This window comes from Paroedura picta, chromosome 14 (genome assembly GCF_049243985.1).
Source record: "Paroedura picta isolate Pp20150507F chromosome 14, Ppicta_v3.0, whole genome shotgun sequence".
In the NCBI taxonomy this organism is placed as follows: domain Eukaryota; kingdom Metazoa; phylum Chordata; class Lepidosauria; order Squamata; family Gekkonidae; genus Paroedura; species Paroedura picta.
Window position 1 is genome coordinate 10,772,757 of NC_135382.1, and position 11,926 is coordinate 10,784,682.

The window sequence follows — 11,926 nt, forward strand, 5'->3', positions numbered from 1 at the left end:
TGACAGAAAGCGCGCGCCCGGAGATTGGGGCAGGGATGGGGAGGGGGAAACAGGCGGACTGCGCACGCGACGCGCGTTCACACGTGCCAAGGCCGACTCCGCAGCGCCGTCCCGGGGAGAGGAGACGCGCCCCCTGTCGTTCCCCGCAGAGGCGCTTAAGGGCGGCCGCGCAGTGACGTCGCGGCATCACCCCCCACCTTGTTGGTCGAGCTGGCCCCGCCCCCCTCCTGGCGTCAGGCCGTGTCCGCGTTGGGCCGCGCTCCGGGGGGCGGGGCGGGGCGGGGCGGGGCGGGGCGGGAGTGCAGGCAGGCGGGGGCGCGCGCGGGCGGGCTGGGCATTCGGCGGCGCTTGGCGGACGGCTGAGGCGGCTTCGTGAGGCGGCAGGTGAGCCCGCGCGAGACGGAGAGGGCCGGGGCCGTTATTCTGCCTGCCTCCCTCCCTCCCTCCCAGGAGCGGGCCGGGCTGGGGGTCCGTTTCTCCTGCGGTGCGGCGCGGGGAGGGGAAGGCGGCCTTGCGGCGCGGCGCGGCGCGGCTCGGGACTGCCTGGCGGGGAAGCGTCATGGGTCTGGCGCCGCGTTGCCAGCCTCTAGGCAGGGCCTGGGGATCTCCCGGAATGGCCGAGAGAGAGCAGCCCCCCTGGAGACCATGGCTGGTTGGGGCTGTTTCGCTCCACTGGGCCCCCTGCCCTCCCCAGGCGCCACCCCCAAAGCTCCAGGGATTTCCCGGTCCAGATCTAGCAGCCCTCCTCCCCATCCTCTCCCTGGCCCCCTGCTTGCAGGTGTCATGGGTTGGCTTGTAGGGGAAGTTTAAACACGGAAGGCCCCGAAAGAAGAACTTGGTGGGGGGCGGTTGTTTCCCCCTCGAGCACAGGTTTTTTTGTGGAACAGAATCTGCTTTGTGATTGCTTTTTGGCTGGGACAGGGCAGGGGGAATCCCGAACAACAGAAGCCCCAGGGCGACGACATACAGGAGGCGCCAAGGGAGATGCAGCTCCAGGAGATGAGTTCCGATTACATCCCCAACCACCGTCATCGTTTGATCTTGAGCCAACCCCCCCCCCCCCCATCCATCCTACCTCACAATGTTGTTGAGAGGATAATATAAAGGAGCAAACAGAGGCAGGAGCTTCTCCTGTCTTCCATGGCAGAGTAGGGATTTGAACACGGGACTCCCAGATTCTAGCCTGACACTTCAGGCTGGGGAAGCAAAACTGCAAGCTTTCCTCTATTCTCCTGGGGGAGTTTGTTTGTGGTTGTGAGGTGGGATATGAAATCAGGAAATCCAGTCCTTTTATGCAGTCAACTTTATGCAGAGGTTTGTTGAGAGAAAAGAGTGCAGCACTTATGTTGCTCTACATGTGTTGGGAGAAAGGCAGGATTACAAAAAAATGAAAATATGTGTGAAATGCCTAAATAGCAGTACAGTTGCCACATAGCAATGTTCCTCTAATACAACAAATGTTGGCTGAATATTTTTTGATGGGAAACTCTTACACTTGTAAGAAATTGGTACCTCCTTCCCACGGGGCTGTTCTGTGCATTCTTGACAAGATTTATCTCCATATGTTTTGAGATACTTCTGTAATTCTTTTTCCTGGTACTTGTAGCAGGTCATATTCCTATCCACACAATAGTTTTTTTCTTGCTCCACGCCCTTTTGAATTGGGTGCAGTTCACTGTATCTCATTTGAATAGAAAGTCATGTACAGTTTATGAAAAGCAGAGAGTCATGAGTGTGTTTTGGGGCCAAGCCCCTCTTCCCTTTTTCTGAGGATGGAGTTAAATTTCCACCCCTTTTGCTGGTGGCAGTGCAAGCAAGAAACAAAGCACGTCTGAGCATAATATTCTGGACACTTGTCAGGCCATTGAGGAAGATGCTCATGTTAAATATAGTAGCTAAGGTGCTTTCATGAATTGCAGGGGTGGGATGAGTAATCCCTGCCTGGGCCTTAACCCAGTTAAAGGCTTATTTATAGGGAGCAGCTCTGGAATTGGACTGCAACAACCGTAAGTAGTGATGTCATATGTTACTGTCCTGTGTTGCAGCATCTCATGGTAGTGACATGACACAGCTGCTCCTTTTCGGAAGAAGGATGGACCAGGAGGAGGAGCTATTTCATATCTCAGTTACACAATTTTCTTTATAAAATCCTAGCAAATAGCCATCTATTTAGAAACCCTAGCAAACAGCGAAAACAGTTGAACTGCGAAACCAAACATTCTTACTTAGAGTTGCCAACTCTGAGCTTGGGAAGGGCAAGGGAAGGTTGGGTGAGGAACCTCATTGGTATATTGTACCATAGAGCCTACTCTCCACAATCGCTGTTTTCTCCAAGGGATTTGCTCTCAGCCATCTGGAGATCAGTTGTCATTCCGGAGTCACCAAGCCTCACTTGAAGGCCCGCAGCCATATTCTTACCATAGCGTATGTTACTGTATGTTAAACAAATCACAGATGCTAGGTTGCCATGAGACTTAGAAATTTCCTGGAAGTGCCAAGTATTTTCAGCCGTGATTTTATTGTAGACACAACAGATTGAATCTGACCAGTTTTTCCACTCGTGAAAGAGGAACAGGTCCCCCTATGTCCACTAAAAAGACTGGATTTAGAAGATGTGCCCTGCATGAATAAAAAAGCCTTGTGGAATGAGGTCTATAACAAAAAGAGGAATTGGTAGCGATTGAGTGATAAATCAATACAGCTCAAATCTTATTTATTATTTTGCATCAGAATGTTTTGTTGTATGACATAAAACGGATGTGAATAAATGTGTCATTTCTTATATCCAAGATTAATATTACACCATGAATGAGTTCATTTCTTAATCTGTTGCTTTCTGTACTGGCTCTCATATTGAATTAAGTTGAATTTTTAAAGCAGTAATGGAATCATAAGATTCTGAGGAGAAACTAACTTAGAGTTGGGAGGTTAGCTTTTCATTGCAGTGGTGATGACCAGGTTACCCCTCTGCATTTATGGTTATATTACAACACTTTTGTCATTGCTTTAATAAACTGAACTACTGTGAAGAGTTTAAAGGTCAGAGTCCAATAGCTCCGTTAAGACCAACAAAGATTTATATAAGGCGTGAGCTTTTGAGTGCAAGCACTCTTCCTCAGACCATAAACTACCATCATGACATCATGATCCATGCACTCAAAAGCTCACGCCTTGAATAAATCTTTGTTGGACTTAACGGTGCTACTGGATTCTGATTTTATTGTGCTACTCCAGACCAACACGGCTACCCATTTGAATCTGATATTAAAGGTATTAGCGTTTGCTGTAGCAATCATCACTAGAAATAATGGTCATTATCGGGCTGCAAGTCTAGGGAAAAGGCATATGGAATGCTAAGCTTATATTGCTAAACTTCAAAGAGATATGTGCACTCTGTTGAGAATCTGATGATCATTTTTCTGCCTTGACTTTCAACACAGTCAGTGGCTCAGTTTGGAGGGTATTAGACTGAAGATCAAAAGGGCCCTGATTCAATCACAGGTTTTGACACTAGCTCCCTCACCCCCCATCCTAGTTCAGTAAGTCAGTTCAATGAACGTATTCCATTTAATCTCCCTATACGTTTCATATAAAGGTTTGAAATAAATTAAATGATGTTACTCTTGACTACCTCTCTCCCATATAAGTTAAAGGATAGCGCAAAAAAATATTTATCTTAAAATACTTTTATCTCCTCAAAACTGGTCACAATAAATGTCTTCAAAACCCCAAATTTAAAAATAAAGATTAAAAATAAAATCACAACAATAATCAATGGATGGGGAAGCAGAAAAATATAGTCCCATAGATTAAGCCAAAGACTTGTTGTTGAGAACCACAGATTTTCTTGTGTCAGGTCATGCCACAAAAAACAGAACAACAGTTGTAATAGTCCACATTGCGGCAAAGTGAAGCAAACATATCTAACACACATAGAACAGGAAGCAAGAACTGATTGATAATTTGGGCATGGGTACCTAAAGTCAGTGTAAAAAAACACATTATGTTGCCAGCCACCAAAAAAACTGGCTGAAGCTCATACAAAACAAGAAGCAACCTGAGTTATACAGGGGTGTAGCTAGAACACTTGCCAGGGCAGAAAGGAAGTCAAGACTGAGCTGACTTGAAAAGTGGTGCCAATGAAACCCACCCCCCTCTTTAAGGCCTTGCTGTTCTCTAGTACCTTTCATGCATTCATCCATTTCATTTGATCCATTCTTGGACATCTAAATGGGGTGGTGCTGAAAGGCAGATAACCCCTAGGCGAATGCAGCTTTTGCGCATAATATTCTTGACAGCCACACTTATACGCTGAGAACCTGTCGGGAACCAGGCAGAAGACATCCCAGTATAAGACCTTAGCAAGCCGAACCCCAAGAGCAGAGTTGTTGAAGTCCAAAAGGAAGCTTTATTCAAGTATCTAACTCAGAGATTCTACAAGCATAGTTCCATGAACAAAACATCTTGGCAGAGACAAAGAACAGTTAACCCCAAGGGGCATTTATACACTAGACCAAATAGGGGAGGGGTGAGAGGGTACCTAGGCAGTAAGGGGCAAAGGCGGGAAGGGTCCTTGATTCCTAGTGGGACCAGATGGCCCCTTTGAAGTAAGGCGCCAGGGATGTTGATACATTGCAGACACTACAAGGTCATTAGGAGCGGGATGAGAACAGGGAGCAATAACATACTGTCAGCATACCCTTTAGTATGCAAAGGAGGACCACGGCCAGTACAGGATTTATTGCTTTACAGGTACAGCTAGAGAGACTCCCGGAAGGTGCAGGCGAAACAGGGATCAGGAAGCCGGGTTCATGACAGAACCCAACTAGCTAGGGCAGTTGATACTGTTGCAATAATGCAGTTCTCAGGCTGATCATAGTTTTGTTTTTTCTCAATTTATTAGTCAACCTACAGGCATTTTTGGTCTGTGGGCTCTTGGGACTTAACCAAGCATGACATTGTTATGCAAATGAATGTTTCGTTGATCTGTGTGTGTATTGTTCCAGATGATTCTGGTCTGACCTGGTTCAGATATAGGCGTACATTTAACAAGCCCTATTTTTAGTCAAGGCCAGCAATTATTCTTCTATATGTCCAGCTGTAACGATGACAGTATGCATGGGACTTTGATTACCTGGGTAATATCCCTTGCAATTTTGAGCATTCTCAGTAATTCAAAACAGGGAGCTTCGTAATCTTGCCTTGACCACATTACCAACATCAGTAATGATACCTGGGTGTGTTTGAATGGATTTGTATGTTGCCATGTATTGGAGGTTTGCTTATTCATAGGTTTGAGTTGGTGCATCTGTTAACAATACCCTCCAAAATAACAATATTCACCTGCCCCCACAGCTTACAAAAAAAGGTTGAATGATATGAATACCAGCAAATGGTGCCTTTCTGCAGTGCTGCTCTCCCACCATCCTGGCATTCTATACATTACAACATAGGTTGTCCAATATAAGCCTAAACCCCTGCATTGCTATCTCAGTGATCTGGGAGTATACAAGCACATCACACATAGGCATTCATAAGCATCATGTGAACAAGGAGAACAGAGAGGAATCGCAGGCTAAGCAGCAGGGCAGCATGAAGATTTGATTGCACACACAGGACTTTCAAGTACCTGTAAATATACACAAGGATACTGTCATGTCCCTTGCAGGCTGTTCTAAGTGGTTGTATAGGAAATCTTATTTCAGTGCACCAGTGTGGACTGTTAACCCAGTTCTAAAATCACTTCCTTGAATGAACTCTAGTTGATACGGTATAACCTGCTTCCATGCACGTTTCCTGTGGGTGACAAGTGTTTCCTGTACCGAAATGTTCTGGTGCGCCATGGAAGCTCAAAGGTCTCTGTGTAATTGTAGACAGTCTGGTTAACATGGAAAGTATCGCTTACCATCTCAGTAACATGGTGGGTGTATAACATATCTGAATTCAGTGCACTATGTCTTCAACTTTGTTCTAAATATAAAATAGGCACAGTTCATATTGTCAGAGCTATTCAGACAGAGGAGTTGCCACCAGATAACTTCCTCTACTGTGTGTTTTGGGCAGTTTGCAGCATGCATGGGTCAATGGGGATATGTGTTGCTATACAGACTTGGAACAAATAGAATCATGGAGTTGGAAGGGACCTCCAGAGTAATCTAGTCAAACCCTCTACACAATACAGGAAACTCACAGCTATCTGCCCACTCACAGTAACCCCAATCTCATGGCCAGATGATGCAGCCCTCCAAGAAAACCAGGATCCCTGGCCAATGTGGTCTGGAGGAAATTTGTCTCCTAACCCCAGAATGGCTTATCAGCTCCTTAGAATCATGGAATCATAGAGTTGAAAGGGGCCATACAGGCCATCTAGTCCAACCCCCTGCTCAACACAGGATCAGCCCAAAAGCATCCAAGAAAAGTGTGTATCCAACCTTTGCTTGAAGACTGCCAGTGAGGGGGAGCTCACCACCTCCTTAGGCAGCCTAATCCACTGCTGAACTACTCTGACTGTGAAATTTCCCCCCCCCCGATATCTAGCCTATATCGTTGTACTTTTAGTTTAAACCCATTACTACGTGTAACAGCATCCTGCCCTCCTCCAAGTGACAACCTTTCAAATACTTAAAGAGGGCTATCATGTCTCCTCTCAACCTCCTTTTCTCCAGGCTGAACATTCCCAAGTCCCTCAACCTATCTTCATAGAGCTTGGTCCCTTGGCCCCAGATCATCCTTCTTCTGGCCCAGCTGCCTGTGCAGCTATGTTTAAAGTTCTTCAAGAGATGGTGTTATCTGGGAGGAAGATTCTGCCTCCCTGGGCAGTAGAAGGCAGGACTGCCGAAAGTTCCTCATACTCTTCCCAATGATTCTAGCCAGGGGAGCTATGGAAGCCTTTGCCTTTGCCTTCTCATGTAAAGATGCTTTTCCAAGTTGTGCCAAAATGGATAACAACAGAAAAAACATCTATGATATAACATTTGAAAACAAGATCATCATACAGCAATACATATATGCAATGCCAGCTATAAATCTGATATATGTCCTTGGTCACTATCCTAGCCACCAAAATACCATTTTAACTCCAAGAACAAATTATGCTATAAATCTCTCTTAAACTGTTCTTATTATTTTAGTTTTTATATATATATACATAGAAGAAGAAGAAGAAGAAGAAGAGTTGGTTCTTATATGCCGCTTTTCCCTACCCGAAGGAGGCTCAAAGCGGCTTACAGTCGCCTTCCCATTCCTCTCCCCACAACAAACACCCTGTGGGATGGGTGAGGCTGAGAGAGCGCTGATATCACTGCTCGGTCAGAACAGCTTTACCAGTACCGTAGCGAGCCCAAGGTCACCCAGCTGGTTGCATGTGGGGGAGTGCAGAATCGAACCTGGCATGCCAGATTAGAAGTCCGCACTCCTAACCACTACACCAAACATACACACACACACACACCACCCTTCCTCCACAAAGTTGGACTGATAGTGGTTCACGGCAGTATAAAAACAGAGGGAATAAATATAGCTAAAATTCTATAAATACAAAGTACACAGAAAACAATCTACAATGATTGCAGTGGATCCAGCATTTAGCCCCCAAAATAAGCTTTACCAGGAAAGGCCTTGTAAGCCTGTAAAACATAGGGTGGTTCCAGGGAGCCTGGGTCTCATCCAGGAGGACAGTATACCAGGAAGGGGCTACAGATAAAAAACTCTCACCCTGGTAGATGCCAAACATGTGATTTGAGGACCTGGCACCACTAGTATGCCACGAGATGATGGCCACAGGCGCCAAGGGGGTCGTAAATGGAGAGACAATCCTTTAGGTATGATGGTCCCAGTCCATTTAGGGCTTTAAAGGTCAAAACCAACCTTGTATTTTACTTGAAACCAATAGAGCCCATGCAGTTGCTTCAAGACAGGTTACTGTGTTTTGGACAACCTAAAGTCTCTGAAGTACCTTCAGAGCATAGAGCAAATTGTAGTAGTCTATTCTGAAGGTGACTATGTCGTGAATCACTGTGGCCGGATCCAGCTGGGACAGATGGGGGGGGGGGCAGCTAACAGGCCTGGAGTAGACAGAAAAAAGTCTGCCTTGCAGTTGTGGACACCAACTTGGCCAAGATAAGAGGCATTCAGCCAGACTCTCCACTGAGTCCATTAACTAGAGCTGGACCCCATCAGAAGCTGCCATCTCCCCACAGGCCCAGTCTTACCCAGTCACATAACTTCAGTCTTAGGTGGATTAAGTTTCAACTGGCTCTACCTCGGCCATTCAATCACAGTGTCCAGGCTCTGGGTTGCTGGACAACAGGAGGAATAGCTGGATGTCATCAGCATACTGGATCTTCTTTGAAAGGAACATCTGCAAGGTGGACCCTCTCGGAAAGCTTTTTCCAAAGTAGTGGAAGTGGGGTAGCAAATAAGAACACTTGGTCCCAGGTAATGGCTGATTGACCCTGGCAACAGAGGAGGAACAGAGAGGAAGCTCTATTGAGGAGTGCTATACTGCTGCCTGGGGAGGGGGGGCAGAGTCCTTCAGGTGTGTATATCCAGGTCATGAAGGGTTTTAGTAGTTAAGTCCAAGGATCTTCAATAGAATGTGGAAAGAAATAGCAACCAACTCAGGAACCTCAAAATTGGTGCAGTAAGTTCACTGCAGTGAATGATAAGACACAAATGCATCGGCTGAAGATTCACTTACTTTCAAGGGCCTCCCTGCATACAGCATATTACAGTATTCAAGACTACTGTTGAATGAGACTGCATGGCCAGGCCTACCTGCAGTACACCACTTCTTGAAGCATGCAGGCATCACTTTAGTGCTGAACATACCATTTTGGAAGTTTCTTCATGGTTCTCTCCCCCTATTTTTCCTGGCTGGTGGGAGTAATAACACCAGACAGATTGAGGCTTTTGACTTTCACCCTCAGCATGTGTACCAACAAACTTAGGTTTCAGAAGGACTCCTCAGCACCCAGGACATGACAAAATAAAACAAACGCTGTAATGGCAGCTAATAATGGAACAGTGCTATTTTCATCTGTGTTGCCAATCAGATGTTTAGTGGAAAATCAGAAGCCCATCTGGCCCCACCTGCTTTCTAAAAACACTTGGTGGGTGCCATGGTCCACATGGGCACCAAACTGGGGACCCCTGAACTAAATCCAAGTGCACCTAGACCTGGAGTGTATCATCCCTTGGTTTCCAGCACAGTGTCTGGGGTGAGGGTAGGACTCCCTGTCATCTACTTATTTGGCTGCAGATTCCTTACTTTGTTCCATATAATTCATTGACCCACTGAGAATTGTGCCAATCCTTGTCTGCAATTCTTGCCCCAAGTCGTATCCCATCCACCTTCCACCCCCATATGTCCTCTGCAAATAGAGGAACCATAGCGAAGTATTTAAAATGATGCCTTTAAAAATGTAGTGGTCTGGTGATGAGCCCAACCTATGCAGCAAGGACAAAGAAGTTGTTTATTTCAAATCTGAGGCCTGTCCGGGTGCCCAGCCAGTTGGATCTGGCCCTACTTTAATAGCTGGTGACTCTCTGAGAGAGGCTGAAGTCTCTGGTGAAAAGGCCGGATTCTAGCAAGGCTAGCAGCAGGAAGGAACTGTTTACCCTCTGCTGAGCAGTGAATGGGCTTGAGCCGAGGGTGGAGTGGTGTTCATTCTGTTGTAGTCTGGCAGGCTTCCTTTGGTCGGCTGGGAATACCCCAGAAGAAACTGGAATACTCTGACTTACTTTTGACTGACACGGATTGGTATGTGTCCTTGTTGTTCATTCTGTTGCATTCTGAAGAGAGGCCGCTTGCCAGTCAGGGTTGATATTACATACTGTATTTGCTGGCGTATAAGACTAGAAGAAGAAGAAGAAGAGTTGGTTCTTATATGCCGCTTTTCCCTACCCGAAGGAGGCTCAAAGCGGCTTACAGTCGCCTTCCCATTCCTCTCCCCACAACAGACACCCTGTGGGGTGGGTGAGGCTGAGAGGGCCCTGATATCACTGCTCGGTCAGAACAGTTTTATCAGTGCTGTGGCGAGCCCAAGGTCACCCAGCTGGCTGCATGTGGGGGAGCGCAGAATCGAACCCGGCATGCCAGGTTAGAAGTCCGCACTCCTAACCACTGCACCAAACTGGCTCTCCTGAAGGGAGACTGAAGGGAAACTGACTACTTTTCCCCCCTGAAAAACATGCCTCCAAGGGGGGGGGTCGTCCTATATGCCGGGTACACTTCAGTTGGGCTAGACATAGCTGCCCATAGGGGCTTCCCGATGCCCGCCCGGTGCCCATAGTGGCCTCCCGATGCCCGCCCACCTCATTCTACATTCCATCCAGTATCGCGCAGTATCCAGCGCTGCTGCGGCGGCTATCAGCATGGCTGCGGCGAGCATCAGCAGCGAGACAGGGGTGCCAGCCTTTTTGGCATGACTGGCCCGTCCTGCTCGGTGGGAAGCAGCGGTGCTCTGGCCTGCCCCTTGTCTACACAGAGCTCGCACTAGTGCCAGTCACAGGGAGATGCAGGGGGTGGGCCGGGTATATAACAAACTCTATATTTTGAGTGGAAATGTTGAGGGGTCGTCTTATACGCCGGCAAATATGGTAGATCTCACAAGTAGTTTACCTGCTGACAATTGATAAGCTAGAATAAAGACTAAGAAGGGAACAAATGTGATGGAAGTTTGGGGGAATTCTCAAAGCTACTTGGGACTTTACACATGAAAAGTGAAGCTGCATATTACTCCCCCCATCCCGTGGATAATCATTGAACTCACGTGGTTCATGTATGTCTGCGTAAAGTCACATAAGAATTTTTTTTTTAACGCTGAAGGAATCACTGAGCTTATTTAAAACATTTTAAACCCACGGTAAGTTTGACTGTGCTGGGTTTTCAAAAACTGGCTTCATTAAGTTTTCCAAGTATAATGGGTTTCTTAGGTAGGTACCTGCCACAGAAAGTCACAGCAAAACAGAAACTCCTTGCTACTTGCATCCATGTTGCATGCCTGTTTTGGAGAATGCTCTTTTGTATTTTAGTCTGTATGGTTTATGCACATGATTGAAAGGCCATGCCTTAAGTAGTCCTGTCTTGGATCCCTCTAGTTCAGGGTTAAATGTGCTGACAGCGACTGTACAGTTAAGACTACAGCAAAGTCCACTGCCCTTTAGCCCATTTGGCATGTTGCTTCCGGCCAAACTGACTTTCCCTCACATAAGTTGCACAGGTTCTCAGCAAGCTGTAGCGGTGGTAGAGCGGGTCGTCAGGCAGCAGCTGACTTATGGCCACCATGTAGGGTTTTCGTGGGTAGCAAGGAAAAGAGAGAGGTTGCCATTGCCTGCCTCTGCATTGCAAACCCTAGAATTTCTTGGGGGTTTCTCATCCAAATACTAACCAGAATCAACCTTGCTTAGCTTCCGCGAGTTGATGAAATCAGGCTAGCCTGGCTAAGCATTTAGGAATGCCAGAGCGTTCAGAGCTGGACAGTAGCTAAGAGGCTTGCAGATGGTAATTATTAGTAGCTAATTCTTAACCCATTGCCTGGAAATCATGGTGGTCACGCAGCATTGTGGCTTTAAGAAATGGGTCATCTTTACCATCACAGGGGGATTCTGCTTCTTGGGGTAAATGTAATTCTAGGCTTCCAGCCAGCCTCTGGATTTTCTTGCTCTCCAGTGATTTCTCTGTAAGAGGCCAATAGTAGAAAAAGCTGCCTTCAGTTGCTGTGATCATTTAAAAATCTGCAGCTTACATCAGGGATGACTTAGTTGTCATTGACAGCACCTGCATATTTCATTCCGTATTCTTGAAATTTCTGGCCGAGTCAATGTACTGTGTGAACCTGCTGAGTATACTTCTGATATATTTCTGGCAAGGTAGCTGAGGACTGTGTTTTCCGTATCTGAGTGTAGCCTCTTCAGGAAAGAGGGT

The 11,926-nt window shown here is 46.7% G+C and overlaps 1 protein-coding gene across 1 annotated transcript in view; it reads left to right on the forward strand.

The window, feature by feature from the left end:
• The first annotated feature begins 283 nt into the window (after positions 1 to 283).
• The window catches only part of CYSTM1 (cysteine rich transmembrane module containing 1), a 58,146-nt gene continuing 46,503 nt past the window's right edge, over positions 284 to 11,926 (forward strand). Inside the window, exon 1 of the mRNA XM_077310927.1 lies at positions 284 to 384. The gene's annotated coding sequence lies outside the window, so the exon portion shown is untranslated. The remainder of the gene's footprint in view (positions 385 to 11,926) is intronic.